General features: G+C 45.3%; 1 protein-coding gene across 2 annotated transcripts in view; it reads right to left on the bottom strand.

The window, feature by feature from the left end:
• The window catches only part of LOC125311498 (protein quaking-like), an 83,466-nt gene that overhangs the window by 43,621 nt on the left and 32,345 nt on the right, over nt 1-7,500 (bottom strand). The gene's annotated exons all lie outside the window — the stretch shown is intronic.

Below are 7,500 nucleotides of genomic sequence, written 5' to 3'. Positions count from 1 at the left end.
GAGAGGAGGAGAGGAGAGGAGGAGAGGGAGAGGAGAGGAGGAGAGGAGGAGAGGAGAGGGAGAGGAGAGGAGGAGAGGAGAGGGGAGAGGAGGAGGGGGGAGAGGAGAGGGGGGGAGAGGGGAGAGGAGAGAGGGGGAGGGGGGATTGGAAAGGAGGAGAGGAGAGGTGGGGATTAGAGAGAGGGATATAAAGGAAAGAAGATGGAGAGAGACAGAGAGAGAACGAGTGTGAGGGGTAGAGAGGAATGAGGGAGAGGGGGATGGAGAGAGGGTAGACAGAGTGCGAGTGGAGCGAAACCGTCACACACACACACACACACACACAGAGTGAGACTGGAACGAAACCCTGAGAGTCTTTCAGAATAGAAAGTGAAATAAATTGATATTGAGAAAGTGCAAGAGAGTGAAAAAAGAGATTTTGTGACTGTGAGAAAGGTGAGAGAGAGAGTGAGGGGGAGAGAGAGAGAGGGAGGATAGAGAGAAGAGAGGGAGAGAGAGGAGGTGATGAACAAGAGAGCATTCTAATAAGATGGAATGGATAATTAAACTCTGTTAATATTTCAAAAAAGACATTAAATATGACGGCACTCAGCTACGTGCGGTGCCTAGTGAGGGGTAATGCTATCACTGCAGATCACACACACACACACACATACACACACACACACTAAGAGTCGAGAACACCCACTAAAAGAGAAATGCTCACACACTCTAAGAGTTGAGTACAAACAATGCAGATTGAATAACTATGTATATGCCCATTTAAACACACACACACATACACACATACACACAGTCTCAATGGTCACGTCCTTTGTCGTAGCGACGTGTTTTGAACCAGAAATGTGTGTGTGTGTGTGTGTGTGTGTGTATGTGTGTGTGTGTGTGTGTGTGTGTGTGTGTCTATTTAGGGCACACATTCTGACAGTGGTAGTGGGGGTATGGCTCAAAACAAACAATAGCAGATGGAATGCTCAAGCAAGGCTAACACAACAAGGCTAACAACACAACAAGGCTAACACACTAACACAACAAGGCTAACACAACAAGGCTAACACACTAACACAACAAGGCTAACATAACAAGGCTAACACACTAACACAACAAGGCTAACACAACAAGGCTAACACACTAACACAACAAGGCTAACACAACAAGGCTAACACACTAACACAACAAGGCTAACACAACAAGGCTAGCACAACAAGGCTAACAAATCATCAAAAAAACTTAAAGCAACACCAAAGAGTTTTTTATACCTTAAAATAATGTTTCGAAATTGTTTCAGTGGTTCATCAACTCGTAACAGGGTGAAGCGGCACTTCTGCATTGGCCAAGACCCTCTATTGGCTATAACCGCACTATGTAAGTTTGCCAGATCAGGTGGCGGATCTGTAGTTCGATGGAATGAGACATAAGAAACTACAAATTTTACTTGCATCTGATGTCGCAATACATCATACTTTTAGAAGTCATGCGAAACATTCTACCTTGTCTGTGGACATCGTTATTTGCAAAGCCGGTAAACAAATAGCGTGTGTGCAAGTGCAACAGAGGGAAAGTTCTTTGGTGTTGCTTTAAATAAAGCAGCATGTGATGCTGAATGAATGACTATGTGGTGGTGTTTCACTTTCATAATGTGATTATGAAGTGATATGATGTAAAATGACACTTCAGCTGACAGAAACAAACATATGCAAACACACACACACACACACACACAGACACACGCACACATGCACACACAAACAACCCCCTACATATACACGCACACCAGCTCATGCACAATGTGATTTCATTATGCTGTCATATCTTATCATGATGCGTGTGTGTGTGCGTGTGTGTGTGTGTGCACTCTTCATATCTTATCTGAGTAGGGGAGAATAGTTATAGCTGCCACACACCACGGTCATCACAGAGACTTTATTCTGTGTGTGTGTGTGTGTGTGTGTGTGTGTGTGTGTGTGTGTGTGTGTGAGAGACAAAGATGAAATGTGAAGACATGGAGCTATGTGTGTGTCTAACTGCCCAAAGGGCTCTGATAGTCAGTGTGTGTGTGTGTGTGTGCGTGTGTGTGTGTGTGAGTGTGTATGTGTCTAGTGGACCAAGGGGCCCTGATAGTCAGTGTGTGTGTGTGTGTGTGTGTGTGTGTGTGTCTAGTCGCCCAAGGGGCTCTGATATTGTGGGTGTGTGTGTGTGTCTAGTTGCCCAAGGGGCTCTGATGGCCTGTGGGTGTTTGTGTGTGTGTGTGTGTCTAGTCACCCAAGGGGCTCTGATAGTGTGTGTGTGTGTGTGTGTGTGTGTGTGTGTGTGTGTGTGTGTGTCTAGTTGCCCAGTGTGTGCAATATGTGTGTGTGTGGCATAATGTGTGTGTCTGACAGTGTGGTCCAGGCCATGATGAAACTGTCAGCAGTGATTAATAGAGGGCTTATCGCGAATGTTGAGAAACACACACATACACACACACACACACACACACACACATTATGGTGGCGTTGTCACAAAACACACACACACACACATTATGGTGGCATTGTGAGTGTGCTGTTACACACACACACACAAACACACACACACACACACATTATGGTGGCATTATGAGTTTGCTGTTAGTGACACACACACATACACACATTATGGTGGCGTTGTCACACACACACACACACACACACACACACACACACATATTATAGTGGCGTTGTCACACACACACACATTATGGTGGCGTTGTCACACACACACACGCATCACACATTATGGTGGCGTTGTCACACACACACACACACACACACACACACACACACACACACACACACACACACACACACATTATGGTGGCGTTGTGAGTGTGCTGTTAGTGAAACACACACACACACACACACATATTATGGTGGCGTTGTGAGTGTGCTGTTAGTGACACACACTCACACACACACACAAACACACACACACATTATGGTGGCGTTGTGAGTGCACTGTTAGTGACACACACACACACACACACACACACACACACACACACACACACACACACACATATTATGGTGGCGTTGTGAGTGTGCTGTTAGTTTTGAGGGGCCCTTTAGGACATTATTCAGAATTACCTCTCACACACTATACTGAAACCTCTCACACACTATACTGAAACCTCTCGTACACTATACTGAAACCTCTCACACGCACGAGTGAAACGCACTCATTTACACAACTGAAACGCTTTCATACACACATGTGAAACCTCTCACACACTATACTGAAACCTCTCACACACTATACTGAAATCACACACTATACTGAAACCTCTCACACACTATACTGAAACCTCTCACACGCACGAGTGAAACGCTCATATATACACAACTGAAACGCTTTCATACACACATGTGAAACCTCTCATACACACATGTGAAACCTCTCACACACTATACTGAAACCTCTCGCACACTATACTGAAACCTCTCACACACTAATATGAAAATTTTCATATTTTCATGATTTCATATGTGTGTGTGTGTGAGCATTTCATATGTGTGTGTGAGAGCGCTTCATATGTGTGTGTGAGAGCGTTTCATATGTGTGTGAGAGCAATCTCACTTGAACAGGAAGGTGTTGTCGTCAAACAGGAAGAGCGTCATTGCGCGCATCCAATCGGACGTTAAGCACGTTTCGTGGGAAAGGGTCTACTGTGTCGGTTTCATTGAATGGCTGACCATGTCAAATCAAACTTCAAGCAACAACCTTACTGAAGCAGCTGCCTTATTAAGCACTATATTGTGTTCAGCAGACACTATAAGAAGTGTAACAACAACTCAACAAGCAGTTTCTACTCCAACGGTAGAAACGCAACCCTTTCCTCCCTGTTCCCTTCCCGCCCCCGGACCATGGAAGCACTAGCCGGAGCTCCGCGATTATCCGCACCCCGCTATGAAACACGGTGCTTTTCCGCATGGAGAAACGGAGGGACACGGACACGGACATATTTTATATTAACCTTGTTCTCTGTGTCCCTCCGTTTCTCCATGCGGAAAAGCACCGTGTTTCATAGCGCGGTGCTGATCGCGGAGCTCGGCCTCTGTTTACCACAGCGACAAGGGCAAATTCCCCGCAGTGAGATCGGTCGTCCCCTCACTTTTGATAAGGAAAAAAAGCCTTATAGGTACGCCAAATAAATAATAACCTATAGGTTTACGCTAGGCTATGTAAAACTCCCCATTAACAGCATCACGTCACTAACCACAACTAAGACTGCACAATCTATTCGAGACAGCCCTTTATTTCTTATGCGAGTTTTATTTTGAGACATGCGTTTCTTGGAGCGGCATACTGGTAGGCCTTCAAAAGCATGACATTTTCGGTTTAGTTTGATATTTAATTTACTTTTGGAAAGTTTGATTATATTGTTAAATGTTGGGACTGATGGGCAATTAAATCAGGGGAGGTATTTGATGATCACTATTACGTTCCATGTAGTTGAAAGACTGTCGGGATTTTTTAACAAACCATCCGCTTTCATTGAACGTCCGCGGTGCTGTAATGTAAACCTTATTGCGTAGCCAAGTAGCCTATTGAGTTATTTTTAAATTATGCATGCATAATTCCCCTCTTAGTGTTTTGTTGTGCCTATACGGTGTTGGGAGTAACGCGTTATAAAAGTGGCATAATGTAGGCATAATGTAGGCCTAATGGGCTTAATTTGTAACGTGGTAGGCTAATGTAAGGCATTACAAAAAAAAATGGTAAATATTTCACTCGGGAGTCGGGACAAAATTCAGTAACGCGTGTTAATGCATTTTAACCCGAAATTAAGTGGTATTTTGTTTTTATAAGCATAAATTCGCCAACAACGTCGCGAGATCAACAGAGGAGAAAAAATCCGTGTAAATTGTAGAATGTTATCTCCTCTCAGGTCCAGGCTAGGCTACTTTCAAGATGATTGTGGCTGCAGTAAGTCGGACTCTACATTTGCGACATGGACATAAAGGCCTGCTTGAGCATATGAAGGCAGAACATTCATTCATATCACAGAGGGTAGGCCTCTGACTCTGGGTGGACTGGGTGGAATGCCGCCTAGATTAAAAAAGTTAAAGCACATAGCCTGTTTTCCGTTCTATGTTGACAGCTGCTGGACTGGACGGTGGAAGAATAACGTTTTTAAACTCTCAATTACTTTGTAACTTTGTGGTGTCACCCTGGCGTTCGTCCGACCGTACCGCTTGAGTGAGGCCACTCATAAACTCCGCTTTAATTATTTGCAAATATAGACTATATAGTTGCGGCTAACAGATGATTTTGTGAGGGCTACTTTGTTAATATTTGGGAAACTGCGAGTAGGGCTGCGACGAACCTGCATGTAGGCTGCTGAAGTTACGCGAGGGCGCAGCAAATGAACTTCAGAAATATTATATTTAAACACGACGTTTCAGACTGGCACAAAGTTATGCCACCGGGAAGTTCCCGAGACTCCCGATAGCCAATCCGGGGTTGCATTAGAAGCATTAAATAGCAATTTAACAGATATTGCAACTGCATGGTTAACTATAATAATGAGGTTAATAAAGCTGGTTCGAATTAGTCGGTGAGTTAATGGCTTTATTTTGTTATATAGAAGTATCTAAATAACCTGTTAAAATGTACCAGAATTCAGGAAATTGCATATAGTGCAAAACATTTTTCTGGCGGAGGACCCCCATACCCCGGCTGAGAAATGTCCCACCCACTTTCAAATGCCTCTGGCCCATGAACTGCTTGTTGAGTTGTTAGAGGGTCTTGTTACATATAGTGTCTGCTGAAGACAATATAGTGCTTAATAAGGCAGCTGCTTCCAGTAAGGTTGTTGCTTGAAGTTTGATTTGAGATGGTCAGCCATTCAATGATGGCGGCACAGTAGACCCTTTCCCCTGGCTTGCTTCGCGTCCGATTGGATGCGGCGCAATGGCGCTCTTCCTGTTTGACGACAACACCTTCCTGTTCAAGTGAGATTGCTCTCACACACATATGAAGCAGCTCTCACACACATATGAAGCGCTCTCACACACACATATGAAACGCTCTCACACACACATATGAAATGCACACACACACACACACACACACACTCACACACACCACACACACACACATATGAAATCCTCTCACACACACATATGAAATCATGAAAATGTTCATATTAGTGTGTGAGAGGTTTCAGTATAGTGTGTGAGAGGTTTCACATGTGTGTATGAAAGCGTTTTAGTTGTAATTATGAGAGCGTTTCACTCGTGCGTGTGAGAGGTTTCAGTTTAGTGTGTGAGAGGTTTCACATGTGTGTATGAGAGGTTTCACATGTGTTTATGAGAGGTTTCACATGTGTGTATGAAAGCGTTTCAGTTGTGTATATATGAGCGTTTCACTCGTGCGTGTGAGAGGTTTCAGTATAGTGTGTGAGAGGTTTCAGGATAGTGTGTGAGAGGTAATTCTGAATAATGTCCTAAAGGGCCCCTCATAGTTAGTGACACACACACACACACACAAACACACACACACATTATGGTGGCGTTGTGAGTGCACTGTTAGTGATTTGTCAGCTCTCTGCCCTCCGAGTGTCAGGATCCAATCAGATCTCTGTTCCACCCCGAGGGGCTACCGCCCCGCTTCACTGACCAGACACCACACACACACACACACCACACACACCACACACACACACACACACACACCTGCACACCCAGATGGGCACACACACACACACACACACACCACACACACCTGTACACCCAGATGGGCACACACACCACACACACACACACACACACACACACACACACACACACACACACCACACACACACACACACACCACACACACCTGTACACCCAGATGGGCACACACACACACACACACACCACACACACCTGCACACCCAGATGGGCACACACACACACACACACACCACACCCACACACACACACACCACACACACACACACCTGCACACCCAGATGGACACACACACACACACACACACACACACACACACACACACACACACAGTGGAGCAGAATGATTGGTCAGCCTCACTTCGCCATGGCGCCACGTCTCCAAAGAGGATGTGACACGAGTGTGCTTCCTCTGTCGAGTGGATCGATGGGCAGGGGATCGCTTTACTCACCACACACACATACACACACACACACGGAGTGTCATTCCCTGGATGACAATGGGCTGTAATCGTCATCGCAAATGTTTTGGACCTGAATGACAATATTCTAAATAGCAATGATGCCTCATCTGACAGGATGTATCTGCACTGTGGAGAACCACAAACAGTCACTCTTATGACACACACACACACACACACACACACACACACACACAGACCCCCCACACACACACACACACACACAGACCCACACATACACAAACACACAAACACACACACACAGACACACAGCCCCCCCCCCCCCCACACACACACACACACACACACACAGACCCACACATACACACACAGTCACACAGACAC

The sequence above is a fragment of the Alosa alosa genome, chromosome 18 (assembly GCF_017589495.1).
Source record: "Alosa alosa isolate M-15738 ecotype Scorff River chromosome 18, AALO_Geno_1.1, whole genome shotgun sequence".
In the NCBI taxonomy this organism is placed as follows: domain Eukaryota; kingdom Metazoa; phylum Chordata; class Actinopteri; order Clupeiformes; family Clupeidae; genus Alosa; species Alosa alosa.
The sequence above is the reverse complement of the archived record's forward strand: the minus strand, read 5'-3'. Positions and strand labels throughout refer to the sequence as shown.